Source organism: Tamandua tetradactyla, chromosome 23 (assembly GCF_023851605.1).
Source record: "Tamandua tetradactyla isolate mTamTet1 chromosome 23, mTamTet1.pri, whole genome shotgun sequence".
NCBI classification, from domain to species: domain Eukaryota; kingdom Metazoa; phylum Chordata; class Mammalia; order Pilosa; family Myrmecophagidae; genus Tamandua; species Tamandua tetradactyla.
This window is the reverse complement of record NC_135349.1, coordinates 20,484,137-20,505,152: the sequence shown is the minus strand read 5'-3', so window position 1 is coordinate 20,505,152 and position 21,016 is coordinate 20,484,137. Positions and strand designations below refer to the sequence as shown.

Below are 21,016 nucleotides of genomic sequence, written 5' to 3'. Positions count from 1 at the left end.
GGTTCTTTCTCATGTGGGAAGGCACAGGACAATCTCTGCTGACCATTTTTCCAGGCCTCTGGGTTCCAATAACCTTCCCTGGGGTGATTCCTTTCTGCATCTCCAAAGGCTTGGGCTGAGCTGCAAATGCTGAGATGAGGTATGCTGAGCTACTTGGGCTGTGCTGCATTATGCTCTCTGATTGAAGCACCAGCCAATTAAGTCAAACATCATTCATCGCAGCAGGCATGCCTCCTAGCTGACTGCAGGTGTAATCAGAAACAGATGAGGTTCATGTACCATTGGCTCATGTTCACAGCAACAGAACTAAGTGCCCTCACCTGGTCAAGTTGACAACTGAATTTAACTACCATATATGTGTGTATATATATATATATATATTGGCATGGGCAATCTCTGGGAATTGAACCCTGATCTTCAGCATGGCAGGCAAGAACTTTGTCAACTTAGCCACTATTGCCCATCCATCAGCCAAACATAGAAGTAAAGTTTATGACAAAATTTTAACAAAAAAACATAGTTATTAAAAAAGACCACAGAGATGGAAAAAAAACCCTGTAAGTATAAAAAAAGATGGATGATCTTTTAAGATGAGATAATTTAAAAAGGCACTCAATTTAAAAATAAATGCTTGTGTGGGGTGGATACTGGTGGCTCAGTGGCAAAATTCTCACTTGCCATGCTGGAGAGCCGGGATTGATTCCTGGAGCCAACCCATGCCAAAAAAAAAAAAAAAAAACAATAAAAAAAATGCTTGTGAAAGACTTACCTCTAGTTGAAAGCAAAAACTGAGGAATACCAATAAAGATTGCATACATGTTTAATTTTTTAGTGTCACATTAAAGTAATTTTATTAGCTATTAATATATAAGGTAAATTTAAAAAATAAATAGAGAAAATATAAATATAAGGCAAATTTAAAAGATTTGAATAGATTAAACTGTTTTTAATTAGCAGAATATTGTTAAACATTTTACTAATGAGATAGGGTTGAACTTTATTTTTAAAATTTCACAAGCATATAGGATATATAATTAAATATAATTTTACAAAGAAATTTTTAATATAAAGTTCAAAAGATGAAAAATAGTATAAACCTATTGCCTGAAGGCAAACAATATACGTAATTAAAACAACAAAAGTTTAAATAAGCAAAAAATCAAATCCTTGTAAAATTAAAAGGGATTTTTAAAATAACCTCTGAATAGCAGAGAAATAAAATTACATTTTCAGATTATATAGGTGGTATTTTATTTAAAAGTGAAATTTTGGCAATCTACCTTTCTAAAACTTAAGAAATGCCTGAAGATATCGATACTGATTAAAACTTGTGGGATCTCTGCCTGACGTCCTCAAATGACCAATTCCTGAGACAGTAGGGTTTCAAAGAATTTATTGCTATACAGAAAGCAGGCTATCAGATGGCTTACTGGAAAAAAATCTGTTTCCCATAAGTTCAGTCATTCTAATTGTTTTATAGTATCAGAAGATGGGGAGGAAAAAAATGAATAAAAAACAAAAAGTAATAAAAAATGTAAAAAGAGATGGGGAGGTTTTAGAATAATGAGCACAATGGCTGTAAATGATGTAATTAGAAATTAGAGGTGATATAGGTACAGAGCATGTATAGATTGATTACAGGCTTAGCAAAATAATTTAGGAATCGGAATGGATTATTTCTTGGCTGGAAAAGTTCCTCATTAATAAACATTAGCAGCTATCTTTTGTGATAATAAGACTCAAAAGTTGAACAACAGGGATGAGGGATACAAATGAGGTCTTGTAACTAGGAATTTAGAATCACAGGATGAAGGCCTTGAAGCTATACAATCATTATGAAAGGTCAAGTCAGCTGGGTTAGAGTTCAGTAATTCTGGGTATTTCCCTCTGGCTATTCTAATATCCTAGAAAGTAAAAAAAGAAATATCTACATAGTGATATTTCAAATACTTATAAGTGAAGAGAGATGTAAAAGATTACACAGAAAATAGCTAACATTTTTTATATATGCAATATATACATACACATGCATAGTAATAAGGCTAGGAGAATATGCATGAGAACATCAGCAATTTTTAGGGTATTTCTATTTTCTTTACTATTTTCAATATGTCAAAATGTTATTCACTGTTATAATGCACATATTTTCTGTAACTTAATTGTCTCATAATATTTTTCTTAGCACTGGATACCTATTGATTAGATTAAATTGAATAAACTAGTTTTAAAAACACCAGTGAATAGTTCTCCTTAGAAAAGCCATTTGTGTATATTGCAAAATATGAGTTTTCTAATGTTAATGGCCTCCATTTATTTTTATAGCAACAGGTGTTTTACATTCCTCATCTAATATAACTTTATTGACCTGAAATTGGTATTTCTCTTGTGCACTTGAAAAACCTGAGGCTTAAATTATCAATGACTTATTAAGAACCAAATAGCAAAAAAAAAAAAAAAAAAAAAAAAGCTGATCTAGAATTAAAATCCGGAATATCTGATTCCAAAGTATGCACATTCAACCAGTGTGCTATATATCTTCACTCAATTTAGTGTTAACATTTTAAATGTAAATTTGAAACTATAAACAAGCTGTGTATTTAAGTTTGAAGTTAAATCTCACAGAGGAACAGTAGGTAGAACATGCCAAATAAGCCATACATTATTCAATATTGTTTGTGTTCTCTCATCTATTGCCCCAAACATGTAGGCACAATGCACCACATATCTTATAAGATGCAAATCCTAAAGAATGCAGTAAGTAAGTGAGATTAGGAACTAATGAATTTCTCTAGACTCTTGTTACATTTTATCCAAATGATTAATTTTCATTGTCTCCAACATGTATAAAGACCATATTAAAAAATCAACACGGGGGGAAGATTTGGGAATTTTACCCCTGCCCTACCACTGGCAGGGGAAATGAAACCCTTTTTCTGCACAGCCTGTTTTCTGAATTAAGCCATAATGAGCAAGGAACCATGATTTGAGGGTGGGGCTCATCTTCATATATATTAAATAATTTGCATTGGGAACTATCATTGTGCCAAAATGTAGCTATATTCCATAATAAAATCTTATGAAATTGGAACATGCATGATGATTTATATGCTATAATTTAAAAGACAACATCACATTTTCTGATTTTTTACATTAGTTCATCTTTAAAAACTCATATTTAGATGACATATTTAACACAATATCAGGGTCAAAAATCAAAACGAATTTCTAAAATCAAATTCCTGGAAAAATTCAAGATCATAGTTGGTCAAGTAAAGAGTGGCTCAGCAGAAACACAAACTAAAGGACTCATGCATTTTAGAGAGAATCCAAGTATATACCCAAATATTCATAAGAAAACATGTGCATGAATGTTCAGTGTTACTGTCATTGTAATTGCCTGGTGCCCTCTCTCTTCTGCATGACTCTAATGAGAGCATTTTTCACTTCTTTGTTCCTAAGACTATAAATGACTGGATTCAGCATAGGGATCACCATAGTTTAAAACACAGAGGCCACTTGATCCCTTCCCAAGGAGTAAGAGTTCTTTGGTTTTAACTAAGTGAAAATTATAGTGCCATAAAAAATGGTGACTCTTCACAAGCAGTGTGGACAACCAAAGCTACAGGCTGAGCCCCCAGTCTTGGGGTTTGTTCATATGAAACTTAACCCCACAAAGGATAGGTCAAATATTCTTAAAATTTAGGCCTAAGAGTCACCCCCAAGAAGGCCTCTTTTCTTGCTCAGATGTGGCCTCTCCCTTCAGCCAACATGACAAGCATTCTCACCACCCTCCCCTTCTCTGCATGGGACATAACTCCCAGGGGTGTCGACCTTCCTGGCAACATGGGACAGAGATCCTGCAATGAGCTGAGACTCAGCATCAAGGGACTGAGAAAAACCGTAGAATGAGCTGAGAATTAACATCAAGGGATTGAGAGAACCTTCTCGACCAAAAAGGGAAAGAGTGAAATAAGACTAAGTGTCAATGGCTGAGAGATTCCAAACAGAGTTGAGAGGTTATCCTGGAGGTTATTCTTACGCATTAAGTAGATATCACCTTGTTGTTCAATATGTAGTGGAGAGGCTGGAGGGAACTGCCTGAAAATGTAGAGCTGTGTTCCAGTAGCCATGTTTCTTGATGATGATTTAACAATGATATAGCTTTCACAATGTGAATCTGTGAATGCGAAAACCTTGTGTCTGATGCTCCTTTTATCTACCATATCAACAAAAGAGTAGAACATATGGAATAAAAATAAATAATAGGGGGAACAAATGTTAAAATAAATTTAGTTTGAAATGCTAGTGGTAAATGAAAGCGAGGGATAAAGGGTATGGTATGTGTAACTTTTTTCTCTGTGTTATCATTTTATTTCTTTTTCTGTTGTCTTTTTATTTCTTTTTCTAAATTGATGCAAGGGTTCTAAGAAATGATGAATATGCAACTATGTGATGATATTAAGAATTACTGATTATATATGTAGAATGGAATGATATCTTATTGTTTTGTTTGTTTGTTGTTAATTTTATTTTAATTAATAAAAAAATGGTGACTCCCAGGAGGTGGGAGGCACAGGTAGAGAAGGCTTTGTGCTTTCCTGAAGTGGAATTAATTTTCAGGATAGTAGACAGAATAGACCCATAGGACACAGAGATTGTGATAAGAGACACAATTAAAGTAGAGTCAACCACAATAAATATCATGATTTCAGTGTCATGAGTGTCAGTACAGGACAGGGCTAAAACTGGGGTTAAGTCACAGAAAAAGTGATGGATTATATTAGAGCTGCAGAAATCGAAGCTGTTCATGCAAAGAACATTGATCAATGACTCTGTGCAGCCAATCATGTAAGACCCAGTAATGAGGGTGCTGCAGAGTCTCTTAGACATCACAACAGGGTAATGAAGAGGACTGCAGATAGCTACATAGTGGTCATAGGCCATTGAAGAGAGAAGGAAACATTCAGTGGCACCCAAGAAGACAAAAAAATACATCTGGATGAAGCAACCAATGAATGAAATATACTTGTTGGAAGTCAGTAAGTTATCTAAGGTTTTAGGTGTGATGACTGTTGAGTAACTGAGGTCAAGGAGAGAGAGCCGGCTGAGGAAAAAGTACATGGGGGTGTGAAGCTGGAGATCCAGGTGAATTATCAGTATCATCCCTGCATTCCCCAGCATGGTAATGAGATATATGAGGGAAAATACTATAAAGACAACTGGCTGGGTCTCTTCAGAGTCTGTCAATCCCAGAAGGATGAAGTCAGGCACATTTGTGTTATTCCTTCTTCCCATAGCATTAGACTATTGTTAAATGCTGGGAAATCAAAAGGTATACTTAGTATGAATGACTTGAAAGAGTTTTTTCATTTTTGTATGAATGATCTGGCAAAATTGTTTTTAATGCTCCAGAATTCATACACAAAGCATAGTTTGCAAAATATGACTGAAAAAAAATTTGGTGCTACAGCCAAATATAAATTAGGTATAAATCATCATTTGGATATTATATGATAGCTGTTCAAATATATTGCATAATTAGAATGAACCAGGCACCATTAAAAATTAACACATTTAACTCACCTGAAAATATTATTCAGTAGGTATTATTTTTGTCTTTATTTTTAGATGATTATAAGGACAGAAAAGTTTTTCACATTTATTAAATGTTGATTCTGTGATTCTCCAAGATAGGTGGATTTTAGAAAGCATGCTTATAGCACTATATATCTTTTTATAATTCTTTCTCAAAGCTGAGAAAAAAGATATGTAATAAACAATGATAGGTGATCCATTTTAATGTCATTTACTTTTATTTTGTATTCAGTATTATTTAACCCAAATGACCTATCATAAATTTCAACCTTAGAGAATAGTACTTGAATGTGTTAAAATTATAGATAACATAAAATTATCAATTTTTCAAAGATTAGTGTTTTCATAAATTTACCATTAAAAATCAAATTATGTAGGAGTTAAAAAGGTTATTGTTTAACCTAAAGTTTGCAAACTACAAGTCTATGAGGAAACGCAGACTTGAGCTTTCAGGATCCGGAACTTCAATAGAAGCTGAGATATGCAGATAAAGCACAGTGAGGTGTGGAAGAGATTTGCTTAAGGGAAATTAGCATCCTAGCCTTAGAAGTATTTACTTCCTGGACCTTGTTTTTGAATTGCTTAGCTTTTGCATGCAACCAACCTTTATCATCTTTCTTGCTAGTATATAATTTTGTACATTGCTGGAAATAAACTTGTCTGAAGACTGATATCTCTGGATCCCCTGATCCCAGTCTCTCTCTCATTTTATTTTAACATTCCTTAGAGTCATAGCTGTGGCCAACAGATGGCAACCATGAAGGGACTCTAAGAAGGGATTACTCCGCTTTTGTGTTAAAGTATCCAAGGAAATTGAGTGCCTCTGGACACTGAGGATTCACCACAAGAGCAGACCTAGGTCATTGCTGTAAGTCTTTTGAAGTTTAAAGTAATTTTAATTTCCTTGTAGCATCAGGGTAATGGGAAATCATAGCGGGCAAATGGAGGAGTATATCTGTGTGTTGAAAACATTGTTAGAAACTACAGGGGTCTCAATGAAGACTTCAGAGTCACTAGAGCTCTTTTCTTTAGTACAGAAGTTTTGTTATTGGTTTCAGCCTCAAGGCAGTAATATTTTCTATTATTATGATAGATTTAAAAGATTGCTTCCTTACCATACCTTTAACAGAATAAGAAAAAAAATTAATTTCTGAGCTTGTTCTTAAGGAACTGCCTTTATATAAAAATTCATATACACCTGAATCAAAAAATATTCAATAGGAACAATGCAGAACAAGAGTCAGTACTCATTAATGGTTCCTATGGAATTGTAACAGATTGGCCCCCTAAGGGGTATGCAATACAGGATTGTAGTTCTGACTCAAAGTTTTCTGTTAAGTTACCTTGATTTAATCTAAATAATTATTCTACTGAAATTTATACCAATGCTACAAATAATATCCTTACAAACCTCGGCAACTTTTGCCAGAGAAACGACAAATGGGCCGAAATTCCTTATGTCCAGGCTCTGTTCCTTCTACCCTCCTGCCCTTCCCTTTGTACCTCCTGCTCTACAGCTCAGGTTCTCCTAGCCAAGGAAACTCCCAAATCCTCACTTCTCTCCAAAGAAACTTCCTCCTTTTCTGACCCCCTCAATTCATCTGCCTTTAAAAGACCAGGGCCACCACTGCATCTTGTGAAACTAACCTCCTCTCCCTCGCTCTACCTTCCCCTCCCTCCAGCAGTGCTCCAGTCACCATCTTGCCTTTCCCTGCCCCCTTCTGCTTCAGCGACATCTCAGTCACCATCTTCTCCTTCTCTTCCTCCTGTTCCGGTGATGTCCCAGCCGCCATCTTGCCCTCCTCTCTCCCCTTCTGCACCAGTGGCACTCCCACCGCCATCTTGCCTTTGTCTTCCTCCTCCACCGGTGGCGCTCCAGCCACCATCTTACTCCCCTGTTCTTACCACTCCTCCAGCAGCATTCCAGCCACCATCCTATCCTTCCCTTCCTCCTTCTACTCCAAAGGCTTTCCCATTACCGGCATGCCCCCCACCCCCTGCTTCAGCTCTTCTGCCACCAGCTAGTTCCTCACTACCCTCACCCATAAGCTCCCATACCTGCTCAAAAAGTACTTTACTCTGTCCCCTCCTGGAGGTTGCAGGACTTGAAGGATTAATTCGGGTACACACTCCCTTCTCTCTGGCTGATCTTTCACACATTGAAAAATGGTTGGGCTCCTTCTCGAACGATCCAACTACTTATACTAAAGAGTTCCAGTATCTAGCTAATGCTTATGACCTCAGTTGGCATGACATTCATGTAATCTGCTCTTCTTCTCTCACTACAGATGAAATGGACTGCATTTTCAATGCAGCCAGGGCCCACGCTAACCAGGTGCATATAACCAACCACACCATGCCGGTAGGGGCTGAGGCAGTGCCAGACCAGGAGCCAGGGTGGGAATATCAGGTTGACACTCCAGTGGGGAGGAATGGGCAGACTAAACGGGACAAAATGCTTACATGCCTCATAGCCAGCATGCAGAAAGCTACACATAAAGTAGTAAACTTCCAGAAGCTAAGGGAAATTACCCAGGGTCCTGATGAAAACCTAGCTGCTTTTCCACACCAGCTCACAGAAGCCCTCTCCCAATATACCTGCCTAGACCCTGACTCAGAGGCTGGTAAAACTGTTTGAGCCACACACTTTATATCCCAATTGGCTCCAGATAAAGGTGTAAACTTAGAAAAATTGAGGAAGGCCCTCAGGCCCCTATCCGTGACCTGGTAAACACGGCCTTTAAAATTTTTAATACTTGTGATTAACTGGAGAGGGCAGAAAAGGAATCCCAGGACCACTGAAAGGTGAATTTACAAACCCAATCCCTGATTGTGGCTCTGTGGCCCACTTCAATGGAGAAGAAGTCAGCTACGACTAATCCACCACCAGGAAAGTGCTTCAAATGTGGCCTTGATGGACACTGGTCCTGCCAGTGCCCTAATCATCGATTGCCCAAGGGACCATGCCCTCTCTGTGGTAAAAAAGGGACATTGGAAAAGTGACTGCTCCTCAGCACCTGGCCATGGAGGGGCCGTCCTTCCAACCCTTAACCCACCACTAGCAGTCCTGGGCCTGGCCACTGATGACTGACGATGCCCGGCCTCAGCGACCCTAATCACCCTCATCGAGCCCAGGGTAACAATCAAGGTAGCGGGTAAGTCCACCTCCTTTTTAGTGGACACAGGGACTACCTTTTCTGCCCTCCCCTCCTACTCAGGTCAACTCCTTCCTTCCCAGGTCACGGTTATGGGCATAGATGGCCATCCTTCATGCCCCTTAACTACTGAGCCATGTATATGTTTAATAGAAGGGTACCCCATTACACATTCTTTCTTAGTAATGCCTTCTTACCCTAGCCCACTAATGGGGCGAGATCTTCTTGCGAAATTAGGAGCCTCACTACACTGGATAAAAAATCCTCAAGCAAATTTACTATTACCCTTATGTGTGGCCTCTCCCTCCACCCAGGGTTCCACCCTTCCCAATCCTCCCCTACCACCTCACCTAGTAAACCCAAAAGTGTGGAATACCTCCATCCCCCTTATAGCTTCCCATCATAAACCAGTTCTCATATGATTAAAAGATACAACCTAATTCCCATCTCAACCACAATTTCCTATCTCCATAACCCATTGGAAAGGGCTACAGCCCATCATTAACCGGCTCAAGGAAAAAGGACTCCTCATACTCACTAACTCACCATGTAACACCCCTATTTTACCTGTCAGGAAACCTGACAGTTCTTACCGTTTAGTCCAAGATCTCAGACTAATTAATGAGTCTGTCATCCCCATCCACCCACTAGTTCCCAATCCATACACTATTTTCTCACACATACCTCCTCACACTACTCATTATTCAGTCCTGAACCTCAAAGATGTCTTTTTTACCATCTCCCTAGACCCTGCCTATTACAATCTATTTGCTTTTATCTGGGAAGATCCAGACTCTTCGGCTGCCCAGCAACTTACATGAACAGTATTACCTCAGGGGTTTCGCGATAGCCCCCATATCTTTGGCCAAGCCCTAGCCAGGGACCTAATAGGGTGCAATCTAACTCCCAGTATGGTTCTCCAATATGTAGATGACTTATTAATTTGCAGTCCTTCTGAAAAGGCTTCTGCAGAGGCTACAGCCACCATACAAAATTTTTTAGCTGATAAAGGATATCGAGTTTCACCAGCCAAAGCTCAACTTTCTTCCTCCACCATCACTTATCTGGGCCTCCACCTCACTCCTACCTCCCAGCATCTCACAGTAGACAGACAACAAGCACTCCATGATCTCCGACCTCCAGAAAATGTTGAACAAATTTTGTCCTTTCTAGGTTTCATGGGGTCCCTAATTTTTCTCTCCTAGCAAAGCCTCTCTAGGAGGCAGCCAAGGCAACACCCACAGGACCACCAGATGACCCCTCCACTATATCCAAAGCTTTCTCAGTCCTCCGTAATGCCTTACTTCAATCACCTCCTCTGGCTCTTCCAAATCCTAACAAACCCTTCTTCCTATTCACAGATGAAAAGCAAGGAATAGTGGTGGGAGTCTTAACCCAACCTTGGGACCAACTTATAATCCAGTAGCCTATCTCTCTAAACAGATGGACCCCACCACCCGTGGATGGCTTCCCTGTCTCTGAGCACTGGCTGTGTCTGCTACCCTAACATGTGAAGCTCTTAAACTTACTTTGGGTAGGCCTCTCCAAGTCCTGTCAACACATCGTCTACAAGACCTCTTGTCTCATAAGTCCCTCTCTCTGCTCACTCCTTCTCATCCCCAGGAGTTTCATTTACTCTTCCTAGAAAACCCGGATATCACCCTCTCCATCTCACCTAGCCTCAACCCTGCAACTCTTCTCCTTCAGGGTCCCTTATCAAACTTCTCTCCGTAGCCCACACATCTTTGCACTGAAATCATGGAGGAGCTTGCCTACCCATGCCAGGGTCTCTCAGACACGCCACTGTTGCAGGCAGATCTTACCCTCTTTTGTTGATGGTAGCTCAGTAATAGAGCAACAGGGAAAGTGCGGGGCTTCATATGCTATAGTTTCATCCACCAAAATATGAATTTTTGGTGAGGCTGCATGGTTCCCAGAGGGAACCACCTCTCAAAAGGCTGAACTGATTGCTCTCACTAGGGCCTTACACCTATCTGAAAATAAATCCGTTAATATATACACGGACTCCAGATATGCTTTTCTGGTAGCCCACTATCACTCAGCCATCTGGAAGGAGTGAGGACTCCTTACCACAAAAGGCTCACCAGTTACTAATGCTAAGCTCATTCAATGTCTGCTCCAAGCACTTCCATTGCCCTCACAGGTGGCCATCATCCATTGCAAAGGGCGTTAAACAGACAACTCCCACATCACCCTTGACTGGGCCTATGCTGTTGCACGAGAGCTGACTAAAGAGCCCTCTCCTTTAAACCCTCCAGCACCAATTCTTTTCTTTACTCTTCCTTCCCTCCAACCTGCTTACTCTTCCAGGGAATGTGAAAACCTCCTTGCACAGGGAGGCTCAACTACACCAGAATTCTGGATTTTTCTCAATAACAAGGTGGCTCTCCCAACCAAACAGGTCCCTGATATTCTTTCTCAGGTACATTCGTCACTCCATATCGGACTCAGAGCCCTCACAAGGTTCCTCCAGCCCTTATTCCATCACCCATCTCTAACTCACCTCATTACATCAGTCTGCTCCTCCTGCCCTACTTGCCAGGTAACAAGCTCACAAAGAGGGTTGCGCCCCACTTTCCCAACTCATCAACTGAGGGGCCACCTTCCAGGGCAGGACTGGCAAATCGAATTTACACACACACCCACCCACAAAAAATTATGATACCTGCTAACTATAATTGACACCCTAACAGGCTGGATAGAAACTTTCTCTACTACATGGGAAACTGCTGACATGGTGGCCTCCTGAAGCAGATCATTCCCTACTTCGGACTACCTACCTCCATCCAATCCGATAGTGGCCCAGTTTTTATTTCTCAGGTGGTCCAGCAAACCTCATCGGCCTTGGGAGTAGAATGGAAACTACATATTCCTTACTGATCCCAATCCTCTGGTAAAGTAGAATGGGCTAACATTCTTATCAAGACACAACTAACCAAGTTAGCCATTGAACTATGACAATCCTGGGTCGACCTCCTTCCTCTACCCCTTACCCGACTACACACTGCCCCATGGGCAACTACTTTCTTAAGTCTTTTTGAGCTCATATACAGCCGTCCATTCCTACTTAATCACCACCTGCCAGTGCAGCCTCCTCCTTTGGGCTCTTACTTACCATATCTTTCCCTAATCAGGCATCTGCTGTGGGAGCATGCTGATTGATTCCTGCCACAGCCCGGAGAAACTGATCCTGCTGATCTTCCCCATGGTCCCTAGGCAGGAGATGAAGTACTCCTTAAACAGCTTCAGCCTGGACCACTCCAACCACCGTGGACTGACCCACACACAGTGATTCTCACCACTTCTACGGTGGTAAAATTATTGGGTGACTCTTCTTGGCATCACCTATCACAGGTCAAACTATACAAACAAGATGAGGACCACTACATTTGTCACCCCCTGGGGCCCACTCGGGTCCACCTCACTCGTGCTACTCATTCTCCTAGCCCCCATTGAGGGCGCATCCTATGTATGGAAGTTCAAAATCAGGGAAACCTTTAGCCAAGATGATAGATTGACCACTCATATGATTGACAGAGGAGACTGCCCTCTAACAGGTTGTAGCCGGCCTATAACCATCCCCATAAATCCTAAATCAGTTGAAAAGGGCCCGAGGACATATGCCTGCTTTCCATATGCCCAAACTGAAAGCTATTGTAACCAAAACAACTATGACAACATATATGGGGGATGCCCCTATTGGTCATGCAGAATACATGATGTTTATGTGGAGGCAGCTCATAAAGGTACCTTCTACATTAGCCCCCAGAAATTTTACATAAATATTGCAGATCCCTGGGACACAAGATGGGTAGCAGGAATCCAAGGCAAGCTATACTACAGTGGCTGGTCCCGATACCCTGTAAGCACCATTGAAATACACCGCGAATATGTCCTCATTAATACTACTTTTACCTGGGTATCCACGGACATTTTGCAGGCTGAGCAAAGCCTCTCCAGCCACCTTGCCCAAAGCTCTGCCTCCACAACCCCTCACAAGTGGCCCCAAATCCTCCAACAAACCTTGCAATTCCTCAACCAAATGCAAATACTCCCCAAGGTATCCAGCTGTTTCCTCTGTGCATCATTAAATAGGCCACTATTGGCAGCTGTCCCTATAAATCTCACTCAAATACACAATCATAGCCCTGATTCCTGCCATACCACTCTAAAAAATATCCCCCTATGGGAACCAGAGCTTGATAACCTTCCCTACCTCCTGAAAACCTGCTACCTCACACACATAACCATAAATCAAATGAAACATCATAGCAAGTGCCAGACTAATGTCACTATCCACAACACCACCCATACCCCCAAAGGACAATATTTCTGATGTAATGGAACTCTTACCAAGTGCCTTAACTCCACTGCCCTGGGACCATGCTTCCTGGTAACTATTATTCCTCAATTGATCCTCTATGGGGAGTCTGAACTAACCTGGCTACTGCCCTCTCCTTGCTCAAAAAGGGCTGCCTTTCTTCCTATCCTAGTAGGGTCAGCCTAACCGCTTCAGTTGCAGCCTCAGTCACAGCAGGGGGGGCACTGGGACACAATATTTTAACCTCTCAAAACTTCAAAACTTGACTACAGGTAGCCCTGGAATCAACATCAGAATCCCTCTCCTCTCTACAATGCCAACTCACCTCATTAGCACAGCTCCCTGACTCCTCAACTTCCTTCAGGGACACATGAAGGAACTATCCCGGGTAGCAGTCAACCAAATGCTCCTGCATCATTATCATCACCTGCTTTCCTCATCATATTCCTGCAGCCAGCCTTCCCAATCCCCTAGCAATGACAGTTTCGGCCTATAACCCCACACCACCCCATTACAGCAGGAAGTAGCCAGAAAGATCTCGGCACCCTATTATCACAAAAAGGCTGGAATGTTAGGTTGGGGGAATGGGGAAAGGTACTGCAACTGGAGCTGCAGAGGCTGTGTCACCCTTCCCAACCTGACTTCCAGAACTAATGAACCACCCCTTCTGGATGTTACCTGACCCCCATCCTCAAAAGCTGCCCACACTGAAGCCCACATGAAGACTCACCTCTCTCCATCTTGGATGCAGTGAGCTCTACCTAGGAGCGAAGAAATAAACTCACTCACTTTAAATTTCCTGATCTACTTTTCTTCTTTTCACCCTTTTGCCTTCTAAACCTTTCATTAAGAACTTTGAAACTGAAAATTCTTGTTAAAAACAATATATTAATATTTAATGCATTTTTGAAACATCAACTAAAGTATTTTAAGTATCTAACATTATTTTAACAAATTTAATTTTGATGGTAATTATATGTGGTAAAATATTTGTTTAAAATAATGATTTAAGTATTAAAAATATAAAAGATGTATTTTTATTAATAGGAAAAAGAATGATTTTATCTTAAGATAAAACGAATAACTATTACAAAATGAGGAAAATGTAGAACAAAGCCTAAACTAATGTAATAGTTGTGGAGGGTTTATAAAAATGGAAATTATGGTCAAAATCGAGAAAGATTTAATGAGTCTAAAATGACAACATTTTCTTGGACTCTTAATGAAAAGATATAAAAAAAATTTTTTTAGATAATCAGTGTAAAAGGCAAACAGTCTGTGCTTTATCAAACTAGTTTACATTGACTTTTATCATGTCATTATCTGTATAAGAAATACTGATTTTCTTCTGGATATCATTATATTGGCAAAAAAACTGTTTCTTTTCTTGCCACAAACCAGGTGGCTTAATCTATTAATCTAAGTAATATTGCTGTAAATGAATCTATTACTTGCTAAATAATATTCAAATCATATAAATACCTAAATTCCTTTAAGCAAAAATATTTTAATGCTTTGTCCAGTGTTTATATAAACTACATAAGTATAAACTAAATTTATCCCAAAATAACCATGGCTTACGTTGGGAGCAGATCAGATTTGAGGGCTGAATGCAAGGGAAAAATATACTTGTGAAATCTGTTCTGTTCACCTGATGTTGCTATCACATGACCTTGGTAAGAAATAGTTAAAATGTGCACTCCAGCTGGGAGGACTGGCTATCCTCCCCAAAGGAAGTGTACTTTAATAAAGATATCTAGGTCCCATGAAGCTCCTCTTGGTCCCTAGCCAGTTCCCAGAGGACCTGAATGGGCCCAGTCATGTAAGCAAATTGGAATTTGACCACTATTGTAGAAAAATATCATACAAACTGCATGCAATAAATTTAAAATTACCAAAAATGCACAACCAATTATAAAAAATCCTCATTTCTGCATTCATTTTCAATCAATGAATTCATTTTACAAAATCTGGTCATTTACTATAGCTACATGTCACTATTGACACTCTGCTTTCATTTTTGCTACCTGCCACTTTAGGGATTCCTAATTATATGTTACAAAACTTGTCTGATATTTTACAAGGAGATTTTGATTTATTAAAAGCTTGTTAATTTTATTATTTTCTTTACCTTGCAATCTCCCACAGGCCTATTTTGGCAAAATGGTATTTTAAAATAGATTTTTTACAAAATAGTTAACAAAAGCATTTAAATACATATCTGCAAAAAATCATTTCTTTAATAGCCAAAGGTCACCAAAGATATCAAGTAAGAGGTCACAATCCTAATCTCATAGTGTGTGAACCTCACAAAGGAAGAGGTTCAAAGCCTATTTATCTTCAATACCTCTTGGAAAATAGCATTAAATAATTTTAAAAGACAAATCAATAAGCATTTGCCTACATCAAAACTTTTACAATTTCTTAATCATGACGATCAATATGCAACTAAGTGATAATATTGTGAATTACTGATTAAATATATAGAACAAAATAATGATATGTTGAAAATGTTTTTGTTCATTTGTTGTTAAATTTAAAAATAAATAATAAATAAACAAACTTTTCAATTTCTGAAAAGAGCACAATGGATTTTGTCTAAAATAGTTTGGGCTTCCCCACTAGAAAAAGGCATTACCATCTTTACTAATGGTAATAATAATGGGCAGGCTGCATGTGTCACCCCAGGGAATAATAAAAGTTAGAAAACGCCTTATACCTCAGCCCAACATACTAATTTAGCAGCTATAATTCAAATATTGCAAAATTTTCCATAATCTCTTAATATTGTTTCTAATTCTGAGTATGTCTGCCAAACAGTTAGTCACATTGAGACAGCTTCTTTGTTTGAAAAAAATGAACTGTCCCAAATGTCTTTACATTTACAAACATTAGTCAGAAGTTAAATTACTCCCCTTTTTATCATGCATATAAGAGCTCATACTAATCTTAAAGGGCTTTAGTCATTACAAAATCAGCAAGTAGTTTTTCTTGTGAGGGTAATTCAGAATCCCACAGCATTACACAAGTTGACTCATAGCAATAGCAAAGGGCTTCAAAAAAAAATTTCCATTTTTAGATAAACAGCAAGCTCAAGTCATTGTTAGGACTTGTCAAACCTGTGAACCTTTAAATGCACTCCCATTTGCATCAGGGATAAATCCTCGAAATCAAAAAGCAAATGAATTATGGTAATTGGGTGTTACTCATATTTCACATTTTGGTAAAATGCAGTATGTACATATTATCATAGACACTTGTTCTCATTTCATCTGGGCTAATGCACAATCTGGAGAGCATTTCTGCCATGTTAGATCACACTTACTTAATGTTTTTGCTGTTGAGGGATGCCCTCAATCTATTAAAATGGACAATGGTCCTGCTTATACAGGAAAACAATTTCATAAATTTTGCACTACTTTTAATATTACTCATATCACAGAAATTCCACAAATCCCTCTGGGCAATGAATTATTGAATGAACAAACTGGATGCTAAAGTCTATGTTCATAAAACAAAAAGGGGGAGATCAAGAGAATGATGTTGTGAAAATAAGTACACCAAAAGATCAATTAGCAAAAGCACTGGTTACTTTAAATTTTTTAAACATTTATGATAATTCACCACAGACTCCTGCAGAACAACATTTTAGTAATTTGGAAAAGAAAAATGATACAATCCAAACAGAACTGCAGCTGCAGCTGATCTGTTGGAAAGATGTTAAAGATGAGTTATGGAAACCAGGCATGATAAAGGTGTTGGGTAGGGGATTTGCTCTTGTAATTGCAGATGACAGAACATTGGTTTGGATTCCCTCAAAGAGAATAAAACCCAGACATATCAACCTGTATGAAAATAACTAAATGGGTAATGAATATTATAGGATATATAACTTTAATTACTGAAGGACAGGGACATAGTCATACTTTTGGGTTTATATTCCTAACCCACCTTTGCTGCAGGCCCTAACATGGGCAGATCCAACTTTACCAAAATATCTGAATACTAGTTTAGGATTCCCACATCCAGTAGTTTCTAGACTTCCAAAACTACTTAAGGAAGAAGAAAAATGGTATCAAATTTAACTTTTCCATTTTTAGGAAGACCCATATGCATAACTCTATGGAAACAAATAATATTTGCCTGTTAGATGGGAAAAAAACAAATGGTATTTGCCTGTTAGATGGGAAAAAAAGTTGGAATGGATGGCAGTTATGTCATATGGATTGAGAAGTTATCATAATTAATGATTCTTATGGAATTTTAAGAGATGCAGCCCCTGTGGGGTCTCCTATATCTAACTTGAAGATAACTGAGAGTATATGGACAGGCAAGCTAAATCAGAGTTTAATACATGGAGGATGATTTGTGCCAAATTCATGGGATGATAAATATAACATTAGTCAAAGAAATTGACAGAAAATTTTCCTAGGACTGAGACCAATTTTTATAGTGAATTCTAGCAACTATAACTTCACTTTCAATAGCAGCAATAAACACTATATGCAAATATGTACTAGAGATCCATATATATTTGTGAAAGGTCATATGCATATAAGAACTCAAACTTCTAATTGTGAAAATTATTCTCTATTCACTTGTCTCCAAGCATTTATGTTGCAGAAAAATGAGACTATTATAGCTGCAAGGAGAAGAGGTATTTGGCTGCCAGTGCAGATGTCAAGATCTTTGCAATCTCTCCAGAAACACATATACTGATCCATTTGGCAAAAGAATATCTAACTAAGAGGCTAATTGGACTCAATATTGCAGCTGTCATTGGAATCATTGGAAGTATCACAGTGGCTGCAGTCACTGGAACTGTATTGCATCAAACTATACAGACACAGCATTGTTAGAAAAATGCCAGCGAACTGTGGCATAGACAACCTCATATTGATGAGCAAATTAATAATAGACTATATGATATAGAGATAACATTGGTTCATATTGGAGATCAAATGTATAATTTAAATTTTTTATGAAATTTGAAATGTGACTGGAATAAGAGCAATTTTTGTATTATCCCTTTCTGAAACAGAATGGGAAAAGATAAAAGAGGCATCTTTTGGGGCTTTCAGATAGTTTCTCGATATCTTAGAATTACAAAAAAGGGTATTAGAAATATCTCGGAATAATTTACATATAGCCTAAGGAAATGATATTATACAATCACTTACTCAAGAGCTAAAAAATCTTAATCCTGTTTATTGGTGGAAAACTTCTCGTTTTCTGCCAACATTGGGAATAGGAATTTTACTTTTCATACTACTTCTTTTCCTCTTAAGTGTCCTGAAGCACCATTTGCTGTCATATTTTCTAATCATAAACACAAGCTCTCAATGTAATGTTTATAAAAGCTTTGAACTCCTCCCCTAAATAAGCTATAGTGCTTGGCTGGTAGTCAATGATGGGTAAGATCCTTACTTCAGAGAATAAGGGCAACCTAAGAGAGGCACAGTCACCATAGCTTTACAAAAAAGGGGGAAATATAGGAGTTAAAAAGGTTATTGTTTAACCTAAAGCTTGCAAACTACAAGTGTATGAGGAAATGCAGGCTTGAGCTTTCAGGCTCTGGAACTTCAATAGAAGCTGAGATATGCAGATAAAGCACAATGAGGTGTGGAAGTGACTTTCTTAAGGGAAATTAACATCCTAGCCTAAGAACCTTGTTTTTGCATTGTTTAGCTTTTGCATGCAAGCAACCTTTATCATCTTTCTTGCTAGTATATAATTTTGTATGTTGCTGGAAATAAACTTGTCTGAAGACTGATGTCTCCAGATCCTCTGATCCTAGTCTCTCTCTTGTTTTACTTTAACATTCCTTAGGGTCATATCTGTGGCCAACAAAATTCCTTCCAAAATTATATTTCCCATATATGTATATTGCTTGTGGGCTTGAATTCCATCAATTCAATATTTCTATATTCCTGTTATTATTTAGGTGAGGCCCACATGATATGTATATGTTAATGCTTATTTTTCTAATAATGTCCTGAATTCATTTGGTTTGAATCAGACTATTTAATATTGAGAATGATACTTACCTAAGTAAAAGGTGGTGAAAAAGTTCCTTTCAACAGCCTCTGCTAGAAATTTGTAACCCTCAATTGTTTAATTTTACAAATTAAAATATGTAAACAATGTAAAGGCATATCTAAGATATGTAAACCATATAATTGCTGAGACAAAATATTTGTTCCCTTTCAGATAAATTGGTTTTAATTTTTCATTCATGCATTTTTGTTCTATCCTGAAGCAAAATAAATCAGTCTAAAATGTTTGCTTATATCCTGGTCAAATAGAAAGTTGTCTTGGAAATTACATCTCACAGATGTTCCCAGGAGCTCCTGTGAACACAGGCAGTGCATAGTGCCCCTTACCTTTCAACCTGAAAATGCCATAGCACCTCTTATATTGAGGATTGCTGACAATGCAATATTTGATCATCCCTGGGACCAAGTTCAAAAGAAGATTGCTTGGCATCATTCCAAGTATAAAGGTTCAAGGAGAAATGTATTCATGTTAGGTTTGTTACAGAGTGTTGCCTTCCCCTTAGAAGCCACATGATTTTGAGAATGATTGTTTGCTATTACTTTGTAATGCTCTACATTTTTGAATGTGTAACAGTGAAGGTATTTCTAGAGAAATACTTAATTACTCTGTGGCAGAAAGACTAGCTCATTAATCACCATGGATAGATTATCACATTTTACACAATGAAATTTTTTCATAATCAAAAAGTTTGATCTACCTGAGAAGTAATCATAATTCATTACACAAATATTAAATACAAAAAATTCAAAGAAGAAAATAAAAGTCATTTGTAATTGTTGTTAATCTTTGCATGTATTTTCTTCCAATTGTTTCCTGCCCACATTCAGTGTTCATTTATTTGTATACCTATGTATTTGTATCATTTTATCACATGATATTTTCAGTGACTTATTCTGATTTTATCACTAAATAATTATGATGAGCCTTGACTTAATTAAAATAGCCTTTTGTAAAACCCACTGTTTCACATATTCTGCATTGGGTTGGTGCCCCATCACTCACTTGCCTTTATGACTATGTACCTGCTGACGAATGGGTGTTTTTGAGGCATGAAATGGCAAACATGGAGCAGTCTTTATTCTGGGTTGGCCAAGTCACCTTATTCATTTATACAGCAGATGTAATTTTGCATTCATATATAACAATATGTTTGCAATGTTTTTATAATATAGTATACTTGGATTTATTTTATTAAAAGAAAAATGAGCAAAAAGTAAAAGCAAATGTTGAAATTCTTAGGTTTTTATTTATTAAATGTCTAAAGCTCACCTTCTCTAAACATATCAAATTAAAATGTTGTTCTGTGAATTTTGTATTAATTAATAGTAGTGAAATCAACTTTTATATAGATTTAGAAGTAACTCTTACAGGAAAAACTAGACTTTCACACTTAAGACATTCAAGAGAGAACTTACTGTTGTAGAAAAGAAGTTAGAAAATAATACAAGATAAAGTTTTGGAAATTCAATTTTTCTTCTCAGCAAAAATTTGGTGATGCTGAGACAGGTTTATTTGGAGACTAAAATACCAGCTGGAATTGTTTGTCAGAATTAATCTTGGTTTAAGCCAAATGTGAGTGAAAAGGTGATTTTCTATGATAATGCCAACTTAAAAGCTAGAGCTTACTCTTTGCAAAATCACTATTAATTTTTTTTCCAAGGTTGAAATTAATTTTTATAGCTATTAAGTATATTCTTAAGTAATATAAATAAATGCTGAAGAAAGATAATTCACACAAGTAATTTTATGACTTTTTAAATTTTATTGCTTAATCCTTATTTTCTGGATTCTAACAGAACATCTCTAATAGTAACATAATTTATTGGAAGATCAGGAATGAGAAACAGAAAGGATACTTAAATTTCTT

General features: G+C 37.8%; 1 pseudogene; it reads right to left on the bottom strand.

The window, feature by feature from the left end:
• Positions 1 to 3,384: 3,384 nt before the first annotated feature.
• LOC143666524 (olfactory receptor 8H1-like) lies at positions 3,385 to 5,295 on the bottom strand (annotated as a pseudogene).
• Between the last annotated feature and the right edge of the window lie 15,721 nt (positions 5,296 to 21,016).